Source organism: Balaenoptera borealis (assembly GCF_965194805.1).
Source record: "Balaenoptera borealis genome assembly, chromosome: X".
In the NCBI taxonomy this organism is placed as follows: Eukaryota; Metazoa; Chordata; class Mammalia; order Artiodactyla; family Balaenopteridae; genus Balaenoptera; species Balaenoptera borealis.
Genome location: NC_138881.1, coordinates 20393559 through 20418720, shown reverse-complemented (window position 1 = coordinate 20418720; position 25162 = coordinate 20393559). Strand labels below are relative to the sequence as shown.

Here is a 25162-nt window from a genome sequence, read left to right as displayed (position 1 = left end):
TGACGGCAACGTGATTTCACACACAGAATTTCACGGATAGTCAAAGAACAACTTCTGTCTTCTATGCACTCCAGGGTTCTATGCTCCGGAGACAGCAGTTGTGTCTACTACAAAACTGCTGTAAAAATTGTCTCTCCGTAAGAGGCAACGCTACCTGGGACTTAGCCACACCTGATTCTGCCAGATTGACTTTATGAATTTTAAACTCCCTCCTCCTGGAGGCTGATAAGGACACAAAATCCTTTTGCAAAAATACAGGTGAGACCCAGAAGGTTGCCTGTTCAAGTATGGAACAGGATCTGAGGGACAGTAGCCAACCTCATTGATAAAATATTTGGTAACAAGGGATAGTTGTTGCATCAAAATGTGCTAAGATTTGCTCCTAAAGCGAGATGGAAAGAAGTGATATTAAGGATGGATTTGGGTAAAGGCCTAGTGAGATTATAGAGGTTTCCTTCTTGCCTAGCAGATGAGGGACCGTGCCAGTTATCTGGCGGACAGAGGATGATCATCTCATTCTCTTTGACTGACCCATGTTACAAGCCAATTTGGCCATGACCACATTGCTCTTAATAGAAGGATCAAGAGGACTTCTACACTGTTCTGATACCTGTGCTGTTCTGACTGATGTTCATCTAACACATTCAGTACCACCTTTCTACTCAGACTGTCCTGTTTTCAAGAACAAACAGGTCTAAGGCAAGGTTGTAGCCCCTCCTTCTCTAATTGAAACTGGAGGCTTTATGCACTGGTCAAGGTGTTTTAGGGACTTGATGGCACTTGAAGTTGTCACACTTTTCAGCCCTTATGGACACTGGGGCACAAGTCACTGTGGTGCCTAGGTGCCTAGAATCCTCTGTGGGCTCAGTCGAAAATTTACTTTGGTTGTGGAAATAAGTCTAAGATTGGACTATGGACTGATGTGAGTTTATGGGAAGGCTCTTTTGGGCCAATGTACACAAGATGCTATAACTGATACTGCTGAATGGATTCTAGGAAGAGTTGTGTTAAGAAAGTATAATGCTTCTCTTGAATTGTAAGGGATGTTGCCAGTGGATAATTGCCACAATTAGAACAGTGGTCATGGGGCGAGTAGAAAAGTGGGAGCCACCAGCTTTTCCCACTCCAGCCCAGGGGTATAAGTAAAGCACAGTAGGATACTGGGATGGGGGGCTGGTTAAAGGAAGTTCCTGATAGTTTTAAGGAACTGTTAGAGACAAAGGTGCTTAAATAATCTACAATCATCCTGTGTCTAGTGATGAAAGCCAATGGTTCTTGACTCCTCACTATGGATTACTATAAGCTCATTGTGGCAGCAATCTTCCTTACTCTTGCACTTGCAGATATCATGATGGTCAGAGAGTCCAATGCACAGACTGAAGGGTCTGATATCCAGTGGTGGACATGCTAATGCCTTCTTCAGATCCCACTGCAAGCCGAAGACCAGAACTTTTCTGCCTAAATGAGAGGACAATACTTGTTTACTCTGCAGCTCCATGACAACTTCAGCCTTCTAATGATTCCTTGTCAGAGGATAGGCTGAGACCTAGGGAAGACTGAAATCTCACCAGGGGTCTTAGTGCCCTTACCTGGTGACATTATTCTGATTTTAAGGACTAAGGGTAGCATACCATCTGCCTCAGAGAGATGGACCAATATCTGAGTAACTAGGGCTGGACTATTAATCCCGACAAGTATCATTGGCAAGCCACCAAGGTTAACTTCTTGGAAACCATGTGACTGGTGCCTAGAAGCAACCCCTAAGTCTATTCATGAAAAACTGATGGCCTTAAAATCTCCAGGAAACCAAAAGGGGGCAAGAGCATATGATAACCTCATTCAGTATTGGGTGCACGTCATGGTTTACATGAGGATCCAGCTCAGCCCGTTACATATGATTACCTAACAAGCACTGGAGTTGACCAACATCCTGCATTAGAAACTACCCATCAGGCTGTACAGACCACCGTTCCACTCGGGCCAGTCACCTATGCAGCATATTTTTAGGGAAATTGTCAGTGGCTGACATTTATACAGAATGGAACTTGTGGCAAAAATATGGTCTACTAGGCAATGGCACTCTTAAGGGTTTGTTCATGGTCCTTGCCTGAATCTGCCACATGATGTACCCCATTTGAGAGACTATTGTTGCCTTGTTAGTGGGTGCTAGTGGACATCTAGAGAGTAACAAAACAAGAGCAAGGATTGTTACACACTGGTTCCCATTTCATGGCATTGGTCCCAAATGAGAATATCAACAAAATGGGCATTGTACAGGAAATGTCCATTTTGTGTGAAAGTGGTATATTTAGGGAAGAAGCAAACTGGGCTCTAATGGTGTCTCAGAGGTGCAGGAAAAGATAGCCAGTCACTCTCCAGATGTAGCTGTCTCAGATGCAGATATTGTGGCAGCACCTCAGCCTCTGGTGGCTTTGATACACCTAGGCTCCTGAGGACGCTGCGTCTAATTCATGGACTCATCAGCTAAGTTTAAGGCAGATGGGTTGTAGTGGGCTGCGGAAGCTGTCTAACCGCAAAGAAAAGTGGAGATGCGGGCTATGGTGCTTGCGCTGGAAAAATATCTCCCCAAATGTACCTTTTTACGTTTTGAATCACTCATGGGCAGTCCCCTATGAGTTTACAGTTTGGCCTGGTGTCTGACAGTGTGCCGACTGGATCATCGTATCTCAGCTCCCCGGAAACAAAAATCATCTGCACGTTACCCAAGATGCACACCTATTTTTGTGTTCTCTGTGGAGGTACATGGATAAGGACCCTTCCAAGATGAAAATCAGTAAGACCATCAAGCTCATCAGACCTGAACTGCCAAAGTTAGGATCATGGTCACCTGGACAGACCACCACACAGGGCATGGTAGTCCATCTTCAATTCAGAATCTGGACCCAAAATAGACGTAGTAATTCCAGCACATGAGACCAAGGTAGCCTGCTAAATGTGCCCAGAGTGACAGCCGCACACAAGTACAGAAGAGATCTCCATATCTTATAGCCAGGAGAACTAGACGTGACACCCTAACCTCCTTTCCAGGGTCCCTCTGGCCACAGATGTAATAGATACCTTTACAAAGAATGGCACTGACATCCCCGCCTGTATTACAAATGGAGCAATATGCGAGGACTCTTATTAGGACTGTATTTTATATTTTTATTCCCTTATCACATCCAAGCAGACAATGGTGTCACCTTCAGAGGAAAACAAACCCAGTAGTCGGCAGCTTCATGGGACTTTCACTGGGTTATTCAGGCCCCATATCGTTCCAGATTGCATAGATTCTCAGAGATTAGACTGAGTAAGATAGATAGAAAACCAGTATTTCGGACCCAGTGGAGCACACAATTTAGAAAATAAATTTGGGCTCTAAATGTGGCATTTCCCCAGCTGGTACCTCCTATTTAAATAGAATATTTAATTGCAAGGTTAGGCAAAGGGGAGGAGGCCCAGAGTCAGGATTGGTAAGAAAATGTCTGCTACACTGACAACTCCCTCCAAAATGCCTTTCCTCCTTCCAGCTCAACTTTTTATATCCTAGAAGCCTGTGCAGTGGGCTAATGCCAGCTGAACCAATTTTGATTTAATTTTTGGTAAGATACCTCAGAACCTTGCTGTAGAATATCAGGTACTTTGCGTTTATTGTTTTGGCCTTTGGAGTCTCTAGCAAAACTTTTATGTTTGAGGATGTGTCACTTAGATCATCCTATGAAGGCAGGCTTTCAGAGACATGTCAGAACCACAGTACCTTCACCCACTACACCCTTAATTGTAGGCACTTAAGTGCACTTCCTCATCCAGTTTACTTACCTCGAAAGTGGGGGAAAGCCAGTATCGCTTCATCCCCTCATTCTTTTATGGTCAGGGTGCATTAAGACTCTGCCACATATGTATTTCAGTTCATTCTGGAATAAATGCCTCCTCATTGCTCTCGAAAATTTCATATGGATTATCTCCTGTCCAAACTTATCCCCCAACTGTCATGTGGGGGTATTTGGATTCTCCTGGTATTCTCTGGGAGCCTCTTTTGTATTTGCAAAGGGCCCTGAAAAGACTTGGTTATTTGTTGGCTATTGATTTGATTCCAGCTTCAGGTATTAATTCAATCCTGGTGACCAATGCGTGTAGCTTTTCAATTTAGGAAATATGAGTTCCCTGCCTTTGTACTCCTTCTGCCACTTGGCTTGTGATATTAGGTCTCCAAACACCAAAGTAGAAAGCGTGATCCGAACTTTTGTGAGTGCTGGTGGTGGTACCTCAGGGAGCCCCATCTCCTTGTTTTACCCATATGGCATGAGCTATTAGCGACTCAGTTTCCTTTGACAGATTTACTCCATGTGACTTTTAATCCCCTTTATCTGGAGACTGATAAGGTTACACTGCCCTTTTAGAAGAATATAGGTGAGAACCTGAAGGTCAAAATATGACAAGTTGCCAGTGAAAGGGAGGGAAGAGACACTGGATGTGCCCCATTGTCATTCTTGGGCCCATCTAATGTAGGAAACCATATGTGTGGGAGAAGAGTATGTGGAAATGGATTCCACTAGTCTTCTTCTTTCCCAGAGAACCCTGTGAAAGTTTCTTTTAATGATTGGGGTCCTGTCTTCAGTCAGAGAATCACTGCTTTTTTTGGTATATATCACTCAGCAAAATGAATGAGAACACAAGAGACATGGGGAACAGTAGAGAAAAAGGAAAGGAGAAAGTGATAAAATGGTGATGATTTGGGAGTAATCTAGGAACCCGTCTGTGGGTGTAACCAGCAATGTGGATGTAACCCAGTGTCCCTTTATCCTGGTGTTCTGTGACTTGTCAGTGTACGTGCAGACCTCATCATATATATAATTGCCTTTAGGTCTCTGGGTTAGTGGCCTCCTTGTTTTTGTGGAGGATCATTTCTCGTCCAAACTTAACCCCATCCTTCAAACAGGGGACTTTATACAAGTGGGTTTTCTCAAGGGACTACTTTTTTCATATTTTAAAAGACAAATTTAAAAATACAAAACCTCAACTTCCTTTTTGTCTGGCAGTTGAGGGAGCCCTGCTAGTTGTGCTGGGTTTGAAGAACAGAGGTGTTTAGGGTAGCACTCAGTATCCTGCCTCTGATATGAATCAGGAGCTTTATGCAGTGGTCAAGATTTGAAGGCATCCAAGATTGCCAAAGCTTTCAGCTGTACAGAAAATGGGGCGCTAACCACTGTGCTTCATAAGTTCCCATCTGCATGGTTAAGATTTTCTTTGGACTGCATGTGGAGATAATTCTCATGTCGGAATGAGGACTGACGTGTTTATGGATGGGCCCTTTCAGGAGGTGAGTTTTCTGGATGTTCATGAGTATAATTTTAAAAGTGCATCATTTCATTGCTTACCTGTATCCCAACCTCCATGCAGGGGTCTTTAAACCAGGGAGCTTTTTCAGAGAGTGTCTTTTCTTTTGTGATTTCAAAGGTCCCTTAAAAATAATAGAAGTATATGTTTTTGGGAAGAAAATTAAGACACAATGTGTCTTAATCTCCTACCTTGTGTTATCAAATAGTGCAAACATGCATGGCTTTCCTGCAGTCCTCACTATGACTTCTGTGTTGTTATAAAACTTTACAGCATAGTCAGATTCGAGTTTGGTCAGTATTTCTTCTTTTGAGCTCCTGTTGAGTTGATGTCAGTGGGGTCAAAAAGAAAGTAGCTTTATCTGTGTTCTTTTCCCCTATGAAAAATGATTTGGGGAGTTCTTCCCATGTTTTGTAGGGAAGCCCAGGAGGTTCCCATCCTTTTTCTGGTTGTTCTTACATAGCAAAATGTTCTGTCACCATTTCCACTTGGTAAGAAGACTGTCCTGTTGTATTAATCCAAACCTCAATTCCCGAATCTTGGAAAATATCTTCCATTCTTGGCTGCGTCCCTTTTGAAGACTGGAATCCTGCAAGTGATGTGTGTATGTGAGTGTGCCTTTCTGTTCTCAGTCTGCTCTCCGGTTGACCACTTGCTCATTCTTCTCCCCCTGATGTGTTCCTCAGAGAGAGAAAGGCTCAGAGAGAAGAGCACACCATGACATGGTTGGCTAAGTTGTAGTGTGGAGACAGGCTCTGCGATATGGAGGACACCATGATATGATGCACTCGGGAAACATTTTCCTTCTCCTTCAGGGACCTCAGACTTCATGCCCCTGTCACGTGCGGTGCCTCTCCTCTGACTTGTCTCTTAGATTCTCCCTCAATCCCTAGGCCTGTCGTGACCTTTTCTTCTGTTGTCTTCTTTACCAGGTAGTCCTCTTGGGTGGCCTCCCCATGAAGTAATTCTCAGGCTTTTCTTTTTCCCAGGACAACATGTTGACCCAGGAAATTAATATCTTTCTTTGGAATTGCTGTTCGCTCACAAGATGCACTTACTGTCCTTTCTCCAGGGGCACCTCAAGCCTCAACCCCTTGATTTTACATGTGTGAGTCACACGGTAGTTCCTGTGTCCTTCAACCTTCATCGGCCTCAGTCATTTCCTCTCCAGCCCAACGGATTGCAGCAAGGGGGAAACAATCTTATCCCTCCCTTATGAGTGTTTAGAAAATGCCCAGCCCACTGGCAGAATTCTTGAAAAATTCTTTTTTTTTCTTCTATGTCAATTCTTTTACATCTCTGTGGTAGTTTAATGGAATAATGCTGGCAGATGCGTTTGGTACCATTTGTTTACCAGCTGACCAGCACCTCACTAGAATATGGGTGTATTTGACACTAATTGTCTTGGCCTTTGGAGATGTGTTAACTTACTAGGACCGCCGTAAGAAAGTCACCAAAATTGGGTGGCTTAAACAACAGAAATTTATTGTCTCACGGTCTAGGCCTCTCTCCTTGGCTTGTAGATAGCCAGCTATGTGGTCAATACCGTTCTCCATGTATATGTATCTGTGTCCACATTTCCTCTTCTTATGAGGAGAACAGTCCTATTAGTTTAGAGTCTCTCATAATGACCTCATTTTAACTTTATTACCTCTGTAAAACCCTTTCTCAAAATAAGGATACATTCTATCCTTCTAGGTGCTGGGACTTCAACATATGGATTTTTTTTTGGTGGGGGGGCGCAGTTAAACCCATAACAGACCTTTTGCCAAGTCTCTTACCTGAGAGATCTTGTGTTCAACATCCTATTCAATGCAGGCTTTCAGAAATGTGCTTTTACTGTGACTGGCTGATAGATGGACCCTGGCCCTTAGGATTTTGTGACCCACCCCATTGTTGTGTGTCCCCTTTTCTTTCTAAGGGCTCCTCTTTCAAAATTTATTTATTTTTTGGGCACATAAACAGATAATTTTTAATAATTTATTTTATTGAGGTAATATTGATTTATAACATTATATATGTTTCACGTGCACAACATTATATTTCTACTTCTGTATACTCTACAATGTGTTCACCACCAAAAATTCAGTTTCCATCCATCACTGAATAGTTGATCCCCTTTACTCATTTTGCCCTCCCTCCACCCCTCCCCCTTTGGTAACCACTACTCTGTTCTCTGTATCTACGTGTTTGTTTTTTTGTCTTTTGTTTTTTGTTTGGTTTTTTTTTTTTGGCTGTGCCTTGCAGCTTGTGGGATCTTAGTTCCCTGACCAGGGATCGAAACTGGTTCCTTGGCAGTTAAAGCACAGAGTCCTAACCATTGGACTGCCAGGGAATTCCCATCTACGTGTTTGTTTTTGTTTGGTTTGATTTGTTCATTTTTTGTTTGTGTGTTTGCTTGTTTATTAGTTTTTTATATTCCACATATGAGTGAAATCATACAGTATTTGTCTTTTTCTTTCCCTTTTTAAAATTGAAGTGTAGTTGCTGTACAATATTATATAAGTTACAGGTGTACAGTATAGTGAGTCACAGTTTTAAAGGTTATACTCCATTTATAGTTATTGTAAAATATTGGCTATATTCCCCATGTTGTACAGTATATCCTTGTAGTTTATTTTATACCTAATAGTTTGTACCTCTTATTCCCCTGCCTCTATGTTGCCCCTCCCCCCTTCCCTCTCCCTACTGGTAACCACTAGTTTGCTCTCTATATCTGTGAGTCTGCCTCCTTTTTGTTATATTCACTAGTTTGTTGTATTTTTTAGATTCCAAATATAAGTGAAATCATACAGTATATGTCTTTCTCTGTCTGACTTATTTCACTTAGCATAATACCTTCAAGGTCCATCCATGTTGTCGCAAATGGCAAGATTTCATCTTTTTTATGGCTGAGTAGTATTCCATCATGTGTGTGTGTATATATATATGTGTGTGTGTGTGTGTGTGTTTGTGTGTGTGTGTGTGTGTGTGCGCACGCACATTACAAATACCATGTCTGTTTTTTTTTAATTGAAGTATAGTTGATTTACAATGTCAGATTAGTTTCAGGTGTACAGCATACAGCACAGTGATATATAAAAGAATATATATATTCTTTTCCAGATTCTTTTTCCTTATAGGTTATTACAAAATATTGAGTATAGTTCCCTGTGCTATAATTGGGTCCTTGTTGGTTATCCATCTTAAATATAGCAGTGTGTACATGTCGATCCCAAACTCCCTAACTATCCCTTCCCCCCACCCTTCCCCCCTGGTAACCATACGTTTGTTTTCTATATCCGTGACTCTACTTCTGTTTTATAAGTAAGTTCATTTGTACGTCCCCCCTTTTTTTAGATTCCACATATAAGCGATATCATATGATATTTGTCTTTCTGTGTCTGACTTACTTCACTCAGTTTGACAATCTCTAGGTCCATCCATGTTGCGCAAATGACATTATTTCATTCTTTTTTATGGCTGGGTAATATTCCATTGTATATATGTACCATGTCTTCTTTATCCATTCATCTGTTGATGGACCTTTAGGTTGCTTCCATGTCCTGGCTATTGTAAATAGTGCTGCATTGAACATTGGGGTGCATGTATCTTTTTCGAATTATAGTTTTCTCTGGATATATGTTACTTTTAAATTTTTTAAAAAACTTTTTATTGAAGAAAAAATATCCATACAGAAAAGTTCACCTACCATAATTGTAATGTAGCATGCCAAATGTTTACAAAATGAGCACACCATGTAACCAGCACCTAGATCAAGATACAGCACTGTAGCAGCAACCCTGATGCCTTTCCTCCTGCCCTCCTTCCAGTCATTACCTCCCCCAAGGATACCCCTAAACTGACTTTAGCATCATAGATCAGTTTTGTCTATTTTTGTACTTTATAGAAATGGAGTAATATGATAGGTATTATTTTGTGCCTGGCTTCTTTCACTCAAGATTTTGCGAGATTCTTTCAAGTTATTGTGTGTAACTGTAATTTATTCTTTTTCATTGCTATGTACCATTCCATGGAGTTAATATAGCACCATTGATTTCTCTATTGTTGGGTTATTTTCAGTTTGAAATAATTTTCTCTGAATATATTTGTTCATGTCTTTCAGTGCACATTTGTGCAGGCATTTCTGCTGGGTCTTCAGGGAAAAAAAGGTTAAGTCCTTGGATATGTGTGTCTTTAACTTTAGTAAATAATGTCAAACTGTCTTTCAAAGCAGTTTCTATCAGTTTACACTGCCACCAGCAGGATGTGAGAATGCTGCTGCTCCACATCCTTACTAACACTTGGTGCACCACACCTTCTTTATCCATTCATCTGTTAATGAGCCTTTTTGTATCTTGTCTATTGTTAATAATGCTGCGATGAACATAGGGGTGTATAATCTTTTCAGATTAGTGTTTTTGTATTCTTTGGATAAATACCCAGAAGGGGAGAACAGGATCTTATGGTAATTCTGTTCTTAATTTTTTGAGGACATTCCATACTCTCTTCAGTAGTGGCTGCACCAATTTACATTCCCATCAACAGTACATGAGGATTTCCTTTTCTCCATATCTAAGGTCTCCTCTTGAGTGATTTAACTTGGATATGATCTCAGACCACTCCCCATCGTGGTTCCTACATGTGGACATTGCTGATCATAACCTTTTCTTCTGCAAGTGCTGGAGGTGCAGTTCACTCCCAAGTGGGAATTCTATATGAGGATTCTAAGACTTTGCTTCATGTTTGGTTGCTCCAACAATGGTGCTTGGTTTACAGGAAGAAATACACAGCTTGGGTAGCTACCTAAGATGTTTGCTGGATCATTTGTTCTCTATATAATAGCAAAGTAGGAGTTACCATTGAAGGATGGCTTGAATTCTTAAGGAATATTCTGGAGGAGATGAATACATTACCGATGCTCAGCTGCAAGTGAAACACATGATTAAGAAAGTCAGTTTTGGTTTTTAATGTTGCAATTCCCCTGACGGTTACCTCTCATTTAAAAAGATCATTTAATTATGTGTTTTGGGATTGAGGAGGGCAGACTTTTGCTGGTGGAGAATATGCCTACCATATTGACCACTGACACTAAAAAATTCTATATTCCTTCCAGCTAAACCCTTTTGTATCTTTGGGCTGGAGCATGGGATAATGCTAGCAGAACCAGTTATGGTCTATTTCTTTACAAGATGGCCTAGCTCCTCAACTTACAATATGGTTGTACTGGGTATTTAATGATTTGCCCTTTGGATTTTTGCCATATCTCTTACAGATGAGTGGATGTGTCGCTTTCAACATCCTGTTCAATGTAGAATTTTAGAGACGCGTCTAAATCACTGCATCTTCAGTCGTTACATCATTAATTGTAGGCACTGCTGGTAATTTTCTTTTTTAAAAAATATTTATTTATTTATTTTTTGGCTGTGTCAGGTCTTAGTTGCGCCATGCAGGGTCTTTCATTGCAGCGTGTGAGCTCTTCATTGTGGTGCATGGGCTTCTCTCTAGTTGTGGCACAGGAGCTCCAGAGCACGTGGGCTCTGTAGTTGCGGCACACAGGCTCTCTAGTTGCGGCACGGCTTAGTTGCTCCATGGCATGTGGGATCTTAGTTCCCCAACCAGGGATCGAACTGGCATCACCTGCATTGCAAGATGGATTCTCAGCCACTGGACCACCAGGGAAGTCCCACTGCTGGTAATTTCTAATGCACTTCACATATTTCAAACATTCCTCTGTCCTTGTATACAGCCTTATGGTTCCAGTAAGCGTACTGCTATGGTCTCAGGGTTACTCTGAAAGAAGAAGATAACCTCCCCAGGAGGATATGGGGTGACACCTTCATCTGGTGTGATAACTTCCTCTCCCTCTTGTCTAAACACACAGGTTTTGATTCTTTATTTCTGGTTTAATTCTGAGCTCTACCAATTATTGACTGTGTGGCCTTGGGAGAGACATTTAATCTCTCTGAGCCTCAGATTCTTCTTCTTTACATGGGAGATATTTTATGACACTCCCTATGTATTATAGCTGAAATGAGATGACAGGTATAAAACTTTATATCTTGATATCTAGGATTGTAGGTCTTCTTATTAATAATAGAAATCAAATGTTAGATTTAGTAAAAAATGTAGGAATTCGAAGCAAGGACAGTGAGCTTTTAGCTCCTCAAGGTGAGAATCACAATTGATTGTCCTGGTATTATGCATGTGTAGAGGATTGGCACTACATTTTCCCCCTGGTCACCTTGGATGTATACATGTAGGCCAGGCAGGGAAAAGCTTGAAGCATAGCTCATCTGACTGTGATTGAATGTCCTGTGGTCCTCCCAGAATGGTAGAGGATGAGAGGCCTGTGATGCCTTCCTCTGAGACCATGTCCCACTTACCTTCTTTCTTCTTTGAAAGGCTGTCATAAGGCCATTTCTGCAGGAGGTGGGATGCTAATGCTGCATCCTGAACCTTCTAGAGGGGTAGGAAGAGCCCCACATTCTCTTGCTGCATGATTCAGACACTAGGTCTTGTATCTTTGGAACTCCAGTGAATATTACTGTAGTCTTCTGAAGGTCTTAGTCATTTGCTTGAAGCAAGAGTCAAGTAATTTTTGTCCCTCCCTCATGAAGATGGAACAAATCCCCACCACACTCCTGTTTTATGAGTCTACATGTCCACCATGGAGAATGAGCTCTTTTTCCTGTGGGTGGTAGAATTGCAGTTCACTCCCAAGTGAGTACCTTTGGACATTCTACAGGGGCAGACTGAGACCTGACTTCTCTTCCTAAATGAGTCAGACACTAGTACCCTTATCGTTATTTGGGGGGACCTCAAATTCCAGGGGCTGAAATTCACCAACATTTTCCCGCCCCTTTCATTATTAAGCATTCCCCTGGATGCTGCAAGTGTTCAAGTAGACCTCAAAGCTTTAAAATAGTTGCCAACTCAATTGTTGTTTTGGTGGATGGACCTATTCATAGTGCCTCCTAGTCCGCCATCTTCTGTGTCTTCTCGTAACATTTGTTTTATGGATATTATCCGATTTTTCCGTTTGGTTGTACCAGATAATTTTTTGGGGGGTTATTGTTGTTCTCAGCTCTCATTTGAGCATCAGAACTCTGAATTGAGCATTATCATCTCCCGTATCACAGGTAAGGCGACCTCATAAGTTATTTGTCCATGTTTACACAGCCCATTCTAAGAAGGCTGTCTCTTTATGACTTTTTTTTGATATTGTCATTCCACAACATTTAGAGGTAAATGGAAGCTAGACACTTTCTATAATATTCAAAGAGAGGACTTCTTTTCAAAACAGGTCACAACCAACACTTTGCTCAGCTTGCTTTGATAAGAGTAAAGAGAAAGTTACTTTCTTCTCCTTCTCCTTACATTGAAAACTGTCTTGGAGATCTGCCCTTACCGTGCCTGGCAGGAAATCTCTAGAGAGTAACTATAACTGTGTGGTTACTCTTCAGTAACCAAACATGCTGTGGTCACTTCCAAAGTCTTAGAAGCCAAGTGTAGTATAATAATTAAAACCTTATATTCCTGAATACTGGGAAATTTCTGCCTCCTTCAAGCTGGTGTCTGCTTGAGTTTTTTAATCTAGTAGATGATGTATATACACAGGATTGACAGTTTACCTCTTTTGCCTTTTCTGTCTTCATCTACATATCCTCCTGGTAACTACTCTTGATGGGATCCCCAGAAAGAGAAGTGAACGTGGAGAGCAACATATCCTCACATGGTATGTCAGGTTGTAATGAGGCTTTAGGGCTCTGTGATGTGGAGGAAATCCTCAGCTAATGCACTTATGGGCACGTTAGAGTTTCTTAAAGTGACCTCAGATTGCCTGTTGGAGTCATCTGCCTCTCTGGGTGCTCCTACTCACTGCTTTCTTTTAAAGGGAATCTGAGTACACTCACTTTCATCGGGTTCTCATGTCAACCGTGAAAAATACAGACCTTTTTTCTGTATGTGGTGGAAGTGCAGTTCACTTTCCGTCAACTCTCTTGTTGTATATTTTGGCCTGGCATTTTCAACCTTAGATTCTTGACTTCATTTGCATGAGTTGGACATTACTTCCTGTATCTCCAGTCAAGCTTGTGTTAATCTTGGCAAACACAGTTGATGCTTCTGCAGGACAGCTCTATCCCCAGCTTCTCTTCCCGCTTGACTGGATTTTTTTCTATGAAGAAAATCCAAAATAATTGACAAAAAAGCTCCTGGAACTAATAAGAGTTTATAGCAAGATTATAGCAATGTCAAAAGTCTGATACAACCTGACTTCAACACTTACTATAAAGCTACAATAATAAAAATAATGTGGTATTGGCCAAAGAATAGGCAGATAGATCAATGGAATGTAACAGAGAACTCAGAAGTAGACTCACATAAATATAGTGAACTGTTCTTTGACAAAGGAGCAAAGGCAATATAATGGAGCAAAGATGGTCTTTTCAATAAATGGTGCTGGAAAAACTGGACATTCACATGCAAAAAATGAATCTAGACACAGACCTTATACACCTCAGAAAAACTAACTCAAAATGGATCACAGACCTAAATGTAAAACTCCTAGAATAAAACAGAAGAAAACCTAAATGACCTTGGGTATGATGGTGACTTTTTAGATATAACACCAAAGGCATGATCCCTGAAAGAAATAATTGGTAAGCTGGACTTCATTAAAATTAGAAACTCCTGCTCTGTAAAAGACATTGTCAAGAGAATGAGAAGTCAAGTCATAGAATGGGAGAAAATATTTGTGAAAGACACATCGGATAAAAGACTATTATTCAAAACATACAAAAGTTCTTAAAACTCAATCATAAGAAAATAAACAACCCTATTAAAAAGTTGGTAAAAGATCTGAAAAGATACTTCACCAGGGAAGATTTACAGATAGCAAGTGAGCATTTGAAAAGATGTTCAGTATCACATATCATTAGGGAGCTGCAAATTAAAACAACGGTGAGATAATACTGCACATATATTAGAATGGCCAAAATCTGGAACACTAACAACACCAAATGCTAATGAGGATATGGAGCAATAGGAACTCTCATTCACTGATGGTGGGAATGTAAAATGGTACCGGCACTTTGGACAGGTTGGTAGTTTCTTACAAAACTAAATATACTCATCATACAGTCTAGCAGTTGCGCTCCTTGGTATTTACCCAAAGCTGTTGAAAACTTATGTTCACACAAAGACATGCACATGGTATTTATAGCAGGTTTTTTTCATAATTGTCAAATTGGGAAGAAATCAAGATGTCCTTCAGTAGGTGAATGGGAAAACTGTGGTATATTCAGACAATGGATTATTATTCAGTGCTTAACAGAAATGAGCTATCATGCCATGAAAAGACATGGAGGAAAGTTAAATATATATTACTAGGTGAAAGAAGCCAATCTGAAAAGGCCACATACTGTATTATTCCAACTCTATGACATTCTGGAAAAGGCAAAACTATGGAGACAGTAAAAGAATCAGTGGTTGCCAGGGTTTAGTGGAGAGGAAGATATGAATAGGCAGAGTACACGGGATTTTGGGGGTAGTGACACTATTTTGTTTGATACTGTTATGGCATACAAATGTCATTATACATTTGTTGACACTCATAGTATGTATAGTACCAAGAGTGAATCCTGATGTAAAATATAGACTGAGCGATAATGATATGTCAATGTAGGTTCGTTGATTGTAACACAGGTACCACTCTGGTGGAAAATGTTGATAGTGGGGGAGGTTGTGCATGGGGGCACAGGGGGTAGATGGGAACTCTCTGTACTTTCCACTTAGCTTTTCTGTGAACCTACACGTCTAGAAGTGATTGGCTTAAGAACTTCTAGAAAACCACGTTTTGCAAAGCATATGGTAAGCTTGTTCAGTTTGGATGCACTTATATATAACACGTGAATCCAGCTCATCCCATTACATAAGACTACTTGAAAGGCATCCACATTGTCCAAGAGCATGACCTAGAAACATTCCAACAAGCTGTGCAGACCACATTTCCACTTGGGCAAATCACCCATGAAGCACGTTTGGAGTGAAATTGTCGCTGACTGACATTTTTGCAAACTGGAACCAGTGTCAAAATGATGTATCCACTAGGCATTGGCACCTTTTGAGATTTGTTTTGATTCTTGCCTGAAACTACCACCTGATCTACCCCGTTTGAAAGACTGTTTCAGGCTCATTAGTCGTGTTAGTGGACATCAAGAGAATAACAAAGCAAGAGCAGATGTTGTAGTTATGACTTCCCTTCATGGGCTGTATCCCAAATGAAAACATGAACAGAGTGGGTATTCTCCAAGAAACATCCATTTTTAAGTGGAAGTGGTGTATCCAGTGAAGAAATAAACCAGGCATTAATGGTGTTTCAGAGGAACAGGAAATTGTGTAGTGTTACCTTCTAGATTTGGCTGTCTGATGTGCAGGGGCTCTGCCAGCATCTCTGGCAGCTCTGTTACAACCAGGTTTATGAGGATGCCTGGGTCTGGTTTAGTTAAGTTAAAGGCAGATGTCTTACAGTTGTCTGCAGTAGCTTACAACCCCGGTAAAAACTACATCTGTGAATGGAAAAGGGCATTCTGCTCAATAGGTGGAGATACGGGCTGTGCTTTTTATTCTGGAAAAATAACCCCCAAAATGCACTTTGTTACATTTGATTGACTGCTGGCCAGGGGCCCTTGGGTTGACAGTATGGACTGGCTCCTAGCAGGGCGATGACTAGATGATCAAGTCTCAGCCTCTCTGGAGACAAACTTTATCAGCACATTGCGAAAGACACCTCCTTTATGTGTCCCTTGTGCATACCCAGGGATAAGGGTCATTTGTGGATGAAAAATCAGTGAAATCAACAAGCGCATAGCATCAGTACCTGCACTGCCCAGGTTAGGACCATGGTCACCTGGATAGACTATGCATCAAGGTATAGTTATCCATCTACCACTTGGGACCTGGTCCAAAACCAAGACTCATTGACTCCAGCATATCAGGCCAAGGAGCCTGGAAATGTGTGCAGAGTGTCAGCTGCCCAGTGGAGTGTGTGTGTGTGGGGTTATCTCTGGTTCCCAAAGTCAAAAGTGCCAGAACTGGTATAGTTGATGTACAATATTGTATAAGTTTCAGTTGTAATACAGCATAGTGATTCATAATTTTTAAAAGTTAGACTCCATTTATAATTATAAAATATTGGCTATATTCCCCATGTTGTACAATATATCCTTATAGCTTATTTTATACCTAATGGTTTGTACCTCTTATTCCCCTGCCTCTATGTTGCCCCTCTCCCCTTCCCTCACCCCACTGGTAACCACTAGTTTGTTCTCTATATCTGTGAGTCTGCCTCCTTTTTGTTATATTCACTAGTTTGTTGTATTTTTTATATTCCAAATATAAGTGATACCATACAGTATTTGTCTTTCTCTGTCTGACTTATTTCACTTAGCATAATGCCCTCCAAGTCCATCCATGTTGCTGCAAATGGCAAAATTTCATTCGTTTTTATGGCTGAGTAGTACTCCATTGTATATATATACCATATCTTCTTTATTCTTTTATCTGTTGATGGTCACTTAGGTTGCTTCCATACCTTGGCAATTGTAAATAATGCTGCTATGAGCATTGCGGTGCACGTAGTTTTTCGAATTAGGGTTTTTGTTTCTTTTCTGGATATATGCTCAGGAATGGAATTGTTGGGTTATGTGGTAGTTCTATTTTTAGTTTTTTGAGAAACCTCCATACTCTTTTCCACAGTGGCTGCACCAATTTACATTCCCACCAACAGTGTACAAGGGTTTCCTTTTCTCCATATCCTTGTCAACATTTGTTTTTTGTTTTCTTTTTGATGATAGCCATTCTGACAAGTGTGAGGTGGTATCTCGTTGTGGTTTTAATTTGCGTTTCTCTTATGATTAATGATTTTGAGCAAATTTATGTGCCTATTTGCCATCTGTATGTCTTCTTTGAAAAAAGTCTATTCAGGGCTTCTGCCCATTTTTTAATGTTTGATTTTTTGATGTTGAGTTGTATGAGCTATTTATATATGTTGGACATTAAATCCCTTATTGGTCATATCATCATTTGCAAATGTTTTGTCCCATTCAGTAGGTTGTCTTTTCATTTCGTTGATGGTTTCCTTTGCTGTGCAAAAGCTTTTAAGTTTCATTAGGTCCCGTTTGTTTATTTTTACTTTTATTTCTTTTATTTTGGGAGACAGATCAAAGAAATATATTGCTGTGATTTACAATATATCAGAGAGTGTTCTGCCTATGTTTTCTTCAGGAGTTTTACAGTTTCCAGTCTTACGTTTAGGTCTTTAATCCATTTTGAGTTTGTTTTTGTATATGGTGTTAGAGAATGTTCTGATTTCATTCTTTTACATGTAGCTGCCCAGTTTTCCCAGCACCACTTACTGAAGAGACTGTCTTTTCCCCATTGTATATTCTTTTGTCCTTTGTTGTAGATTAATTGACCATAAGTGTGTGGGTTTATTTCTGGGCTCTCTATTCTGTTCAATTGATTTATGTGTCTGTTTTTGTGCCAGTACCATACTGTTTTGATTACTTTAGCTTTGTAGTATAGTCTGAAGTCAGGGAGAGTGATTTTCCTCCAGCTCTGCTCTTCTTTCTCAAGATTGTTTTGGCTATTCAGGGTCCAATTTTTTTTTAATGTGGTAAAATACATAACATAAAATTTCCCATCCTAATCATTTTTAACTGTACTATTCTGTGGTGTTAAGTACATTCACATTGTTGTGCTGCCAATGCCACTATCCATCTCCAGAACACTTTTTATCTTATAAAACTGAAACTCTTTACCCGTTAAACAAGATCTCCCCATAGTCCCCTCCCCCCAGCCCCTGGAAACCACCATTCTACTTTCTGTTTCTATGATTTTGACTACTCTAAGTACCTCATATAAATGGAATCAGACAATATTTGTATTTTTGTGACTGGATTATGTCACTTAGTGTAATGTCCTCAAGGTTCATTCATGTTGTAGCATAAGTCAAAATTTCCTTCTTTTAAAGGCTAAGTAATATTCCATTTTATGTATATACCACATTTTGCTTACCCATTGCAACCCACTTGGGTTGCTTTCACATTGTAGCTACTATGAATAATATTGCTATGAACATGGATTTACAGATATCTCTTTGAGACTCTGCTTTCAATTCTTTTGGGTATATATACCCAGAAGTGGAATTGCTGGATCTTATGCCTGTTCTATTTTTAATTCTTTGAGGAAATGCCATACTGTTTTCTGAAGTGACTGTCCCATTTTACATTCCCACCAACAGTTCACTAGGGGTCCAATGTCTCCACATCCTGGCCAACACTTGTTATTTTCTGTCATTATTTTTTTTTTTTGAGTAGCCATCTTAATGGGTATGTGGTGACATCTCATTGTATTTTTCATTTGCGTTTCCCTAATGATTAGTGATGTTAAGCATCTTTCATGTGCTTATTAGTCATTTGTATACCTTCTTTGGAGAATTGCTTATTCAAGTCCTTTGTCCATTTTTTAATTGGTGGTTGTTGTTGAGCCTACCCTATGATTTTTATGCTCCCCTGTTTTTTTTTTTTTTTGATGTCTGATCTTATTTATTTGTTACTCTTAGAACATCTCATTTTTGACTGGACTCAGACTTAGAAGTAGAAGCTCTCAGAGAGGACAGCCTCCGTCTCTTGGCAATCTGTTCCTGGCGTTTTTCTTTGGCCTCCTTCATTCTCTTGGCCAAAAGTTTAGCATATTCTGCAGCCTCTTCCTTATTTTTCTTAGTACGCTGTTTCTTCAGAGCAATTCGCCGACGTTTGTGTTGCAGAACACGTGGAGTAACAAGACGCTGAACCTTGGGTGCTTTGGTCCTAGGTTTCTTACCTTCTTTGTTTAGGGGCTTTCTCACAACATACTGGCGGACATCATCTTCTTTAGAGAGATTGAAAAGTTTGCGGATTCTGCTAGCTCTTTTGGGCCCCAGGCGATGAGGCACAGTAGTATCAGTGAGTCCAGGAATATCCTTCTCTCCTTTTTTTACAATGACCAAATTGAGAACGCTCAGATTGGCATCCACAATGCAACCCCGTACAGATTTGCGCTTTCTTTCTCCAGTCCTCCTTGGTCTGTAACAGGAATGCCCCTTACTCAGTAGCAGGCGGACTCGGCCATGGGTCAAGACACCCTGCTTCATGGGGAAACCCTGTTTGTCGTTCCCACCACTGATTCGGACCACATAACCCTTCCATTCTTCACCCAGAGCGTCAGCAACAACTTCTGTGGCCATACGCTTCTCATAAAAGGTACGAAGTTTTCGTTCATCGTCCACTTCAATGAGTTTCTGGCAGCCAGTGGCCGGGAAAGAGATGTTCAGCTTCATTCTGAAGCGGCCGAACGCCTCCGAGGCGCCACGAAAAAGAGAGCTGCTCCCCTGTTTTTCATCTTATTTCTCTGACTGTTTCTTCTCTGACTTGTCTTTCTCTTCCCACCCTCTAAGATTTGGTGTCCTCCAAGGATCTGTCTTTTTTTAAAAAATAATTAATTACTTAATTACTTAATTAATTTTTGGCTGTGTTGGGTCTTCATTGCTGTGCGTGGGCTTTCACTAGTTGCGGCGAGTGGGGGCTACTCTTTGTTGTGGTGAGCGGGCTTCTCATTGTGGTGGCTCCTCTTGTTGTGGAGCATGGGCTCTAGACACGCGGGCTTCAGTAGTTGTGGCTCACGAGCTCTAGAGTGCAGGCTCATTAGTTGTGGCGCACAGGCTTAGTTGCTCTGCAGCATGTGGGATCTTCCTGGACCAGGGATCGAACCTGTGTTCCCTGCATTAGCAGGTGGATTCTTAACCACTGTGCCACCAGGGAAGCCCCCAAGGATCTGTCTTTATACCCCTTGTCTCTGGTCCCTCCTTTGCCAAGTCTTGCCAGTGTGAAGATGGTATCTCCATCCATATTTCATCTCTCGATATCTCACATTTGCTTCCAGCTCCCTGCTCTAACATCTCCACTTGTTCATTTTTCTCTTATGTGAAATTCTAGATGGGAACTCTAGAGTTGGTTGTTGGGCTGCTGTCTTGTGACTCTGCCATCTTCCTTCACATGGTCAGGGATTGCTCACCACCATGTCCAGCCTGTAGGAGGGGGGAGAAAGGAAAGGGGCTAAGGTTTGTTGCAGGGGCCCTAGACATTTGCTCAGGTAAAACTTCTAATTATATAAAAGAAAGTAAGTGTGAATGTTGATAACCACCAGAAGAAGGAGCCCACAGACCTTGGCCTACTGCATCTTCTGTGGGTTCTGAGTCATGAAGGAGGACTCAACACACAAAGCACTGGTTGGAACAATGTTTTACGCACAGAAAGGAGAAGAGACACAGCAAGATCAGCATCTGTAGTGCGTGCCAGTCTCTCGTGGCCATCAAGTCCCTCAGGATAACTGACACAGGATGATGGACTGCATGCACCCCTCTTGTGCTGCAGGTGAAGACGCCGTTCTCTTCCTGATGGCAGGTGGAGGTGTGAGGGTTGGGGAGCAGATGTACTGGTGGGGCAGGCCAGGTGCCACATGACGCACATGCTTAAGCAATACAAGGAAATTTATGGTTTACCCAGAACAGGGGAGAATCATTCAGGGGAAAAGTTTCTTCCTGGAAAGAATCTGGGGCCACATGGCAGCTTAACACCCCAGCTTCTATTTAGGAGAATGCTTTAGGACCAGGGCACTTATTGGGCAATCTTAAGGTGGGGGGCAATGGGTCATGCAATGGTTATTTACACAATAGTATTCTAACCAAATTTGGAGTGGATTAGAGAATTATTAGAGCTGCTTCTTCTCTATCAACTGTTGTCATGTCCTCAGGACAGATAAATCTGAAGGGTCATCTCATTACAATAGTGTCTTACTTGTGGGTCCTTTTCTTCTTTCTGTTGTCCTTGACTAACAACTTTAAACATCCCAGTTATTTTAATGGATATTTAAACTTTATGCTACTTGGGAAATTGTTAGTTCAGTTCAAAGCTATTCAGAGGTGTCCATTGCATAGCACCACAGTGGATAGGGCTCTGGTCAAGATGGCACAAAGGACATCTCTTGCAATTTTTTTCGGTGTGTTTCCTGGGGATGGGAGCTTTGACATGGAGGAGGATCCAAATGAAGATACTTGTAGTGTTGGAGTGTAAATAATCCTTGTGAAAATATCCTTTTCTGGGAGTCTGTCTGGTCAGTACAAACCTTTGCCCGACTCCTGTGATGTAGTAAATGCCATGCAGTATTCTGTAGCTAGATTCAAGGGGGCCATGAGGACTGGGAAAATAAATCCTGATGCCAGAAATATGACTAAATGCGCATTTCACAATACATACACTCCTCTAATATAATGTTCTTCTTTTAGAATGCAAACTTGAGGAAAGAAACCTTAGCTGAGAACGTTCTCAGGCAGAGAATCATATGTGCTTTAGGCTCATCTGTATGACTGTGACTACTGAGGGCATAGGAATGGACACTGATAAAGCCCTTCTATACTCTAGAATAGCGAAAGCAACATGATCAGTGCTGTGGAACATAGTGTTTGCTACACATTTGTCTTCCCGTCAGTGATCATATGGCACATTCATAATTTGGTTTTTCAGTTCTTGTATTCCACCAGGATTTCTTTGCCATGTTCAAGAAGAATGTAATTAGCATGACCAGACATATTTGATGTGCTCCACATGACATAAGCACCCTAGGGGAAAAGTCTGGCAATAAAATTACATGTTATGTAGAATAGGAGCAAGCTGGGACTGAGGATACAATACCGATTTGCATGAGAACCAAGTCTGAGCATAAACTTAGGTGGAGTATGATTCTTGACCCTTCCCTCTGATCAGTTTGTGAATGATTATCAAAATAGTTTTTAGTTTATTTTAAATGGGAAAAAGTGCAATAATGTGTTTTCAGAAGACTTTTCCTCTCTTTCTATTGATATATTGTCCCTTACACTTGTTCCTTGTATGTTAAGAATTTTGGATCAAATAGCAAGAAGTTTTACTTTTACAACCACAAATTCATGTAACCAAGAATCAGAAAAGTAATGAAATAGAATGACTGGTAAAGTGAAAAATGTTTCTGTGCAAAACTTAGTAGTTCCACTAGATGGTAGCAAACAGTTACATTTTATACCTTTACAGTGATTGTGTTATTTATACAATGCTCAGTTTTCTAAAATTAGAAAGACAGTTCTCAAAAAGGAAAATTCTATCTGAAATACTGCTTCCTTTGGAGAGGGTAGAGCACAGTTGAGTTCAAATCTATAAAAGAAAGTTCTGATAAAACTTCTGTTTCCTAATAAAGTAGTCTCTGTTCAAATGGCAAGAAAACACCAGTTCCAGGCCTGGTTCTTGGTGACTTTGGACTCACAGTGGATAAAATTTTGCAGAAAAATGTGAGTCCTTTATGACTGTTTCTCCTAATATTATAAAATGTATATGCTTAGAAATGACTTCTCTGGATTTCCATGGTGGGCCATGAAGTTGTTTGTGTTGAATAAAATTTGAAATTACAGAGAACACTTAGAGGAGGTAAATTTGACAATGGAATAAAAGTGTAAATAAACATTTAAAAACAAGATTTTATCTGCTTGTGACCTATTTCCTACAGACTCTTCCTTAGTTTTGCCAAGCAGAATCTCCTACCGGTAGTCTGTTATGGTGGTTCATGATTTAACTAAGGGTAACCTAATTGAAAATAGACACTTCAAAGGAGGGATAGAATTGAAGGAAGTAAAAGAGTGGTATTCCATAATATGTACACACAACAGTTCGTTTAATCATTTGCCCATTGAGAGACATTTGGGCTATTTTCACTTTTTGGCTGTTACAAAGAAAGCTGCTCTGAACATTCATGTACAGGGTTTTGCATGAGCATAATTTCCATTCCTCTGGGATAAATACCCAGGATTGCAATTACTGAGTCATATGGTAGTTACATGATTAGTTTTAAAATAATCCATCAAATTTTCCAGAGTGGCTGTACCATTTTATACTTCCACCAGCAACGTGTGAGTGATCCAGTTTCTCCACATGCTTCTCAGCATATGGTTCTGTCATTATTTTCTATTTTAGCCATTATGATAGGTATATAGTGATATATTTTTTTAAATAGTTATTTCTTGTTTTGTAATTTTTTATGGCCTCGTGTTCTTGCTTAATCTTAATGTAATATATTTTTCAATGGTAATTACTGGATTCTTTTTTAACATCTTTATTGGAGTATAATTGCTTTACAATGGTGTGTTAGTTTCTGCTTTATAACAAAGTGAATCAGTTATACATACACATATGTTCCCATATCTCTTCCCTCTTGCATCTCCCTCCTTCCCACCCCACTAGGTGGTCACAAAGCACCGAGCTGATCTCCCTGTGCTATGCGGCTGCTTCCCACTAGCTATCTGTTTTACGTTTGGTAGTGTATATATGTCCATGCCACTCTCTCACTTTGTCACAGCTTACCCTTCCCCCTCCCCATATCCTCAAGTCCATTCTCTAGTAGGTCTGTGTCTTTATTCCTGTCTTGCCCCTAGGTTCTTCATGACCTTTTTTTTTTTAGATTCCGTATGTATGTGTTAGCATACGGTATTTGTTTTTCTCTTTCTGACTTACTTCACTCTGTATGACAGACTCTAGGTCCATCCACCTCACTACAAATAACTCAATTTCGTTTCTTTTTATGGCTGAGTAATATTCCATTGTATATATGTGCCACATCTTTATCCATCCATCTGCTGATGGACACTTAGGTTGCTTCCATGTCCTGGCTATTGTAAATAGAGCTGCAATGAACATTTTGGTACATGACTCTTTTTGAATTATGGTTTTCTCAGGGTATATGCCCAGTAGTGGGATTGCTGTGTTGTATGGTAGTTCTATTTTTAGTATTTTAAGGAACCTCCATACTGTTCTCCATAGTGGCTGTATCAATTTACATTCCCACCAACAGTGCAAGAGGGTTCCCTTTTCTCCACACCCTCTCCAGCATTTATTGTTTGTAGATTTTTTGATGATGGCCATTCTGACTGGTGTGAGGTGATACCTCACTGTAGTTTTGACTTGCATTTCTCTAATGATTAATGATGTTGAGCATTCTTTCATGTGTTTGTTGGCACTCTGTATATCTTCTGTGGAGAAATGTCTGTTTAGGTCTCCTTCCCATTTTTGGATTGGGTTGTTTGTTTTTTTGATACTGAGCTGCATGAGCTGCTTGTAAATTTTGGAGATCAATCCTTTGTCAGTTGCTTCATTTGCAAATGTTTTCTCCCATTCTGAGGGTTATCTTTTGGTCTTGTTTACGGTTTCCTTTGCTGTGCAAAAGCTTTTAAGTTTCCTTAGGTCCCATTTGTTTAGTTTTGTTTTTATTTCCATTTCTCTAGGAGGTGGGTCACAAAGGATCTTGCTGTGATTTATGTCATAGAGTGTTCTGCCTATGTTTTCCTCTAAGAGTTTGACAGTGTCTGGCCTTACATTTAGGTCTTTAATCCATTTTGAGTTTATTTTTGTGTATGGTGTTAGGGAGTGTTCTAATTTCATACTTTTACATGTACCTGACCAGTTTTCCCAGCACAACTTATTGAAGAGGGTGTCTTTTCTCCACTGTATATTCTTGCCTCCTTTATCAAAGATAAGGTGACCATATGTGCATGGGTTTATCTCTGGGCTTTCTATCCTGTTCCATTGATCTATATTTCTGTTTTTGTGCCAGTACTGTACTGTCTTGATTACTGTAGCTTTGTCATATAGTCTGAAGTCAGGGAGACTGATTCCTCCAGCTCCGTTTTTCTTTCTCAAGATTGCTTTGGCTGTTCGGGGTCTTTTGC

At 40.5% G+C, this 25162-nt stretch overlaps 1 long non-coding RNA gene and 1 pseudogene across 3 annotated transcripts in view; one reads left to right on the top strand and one right to left on the bottom strand.

The window, feature by feature from the left end:
- Nucleotides 1–25162, top strand: part of LOC309619993 — a 124297-nt gene that overhangs the window by 48032 nt on the left and 51103 nt on the right. The window lies entirely within an intron of this gene.
- On the bottom strand, nucleotides 18916–19743 carry LOC309619924 (small ribosomal subunit protein eS6 pseudogene; annotated as a pseudogene). Its single transcript has one exon. The product of its transcript is annotated as a small ribosomal subunit protein eS6 pseudogene (transcript).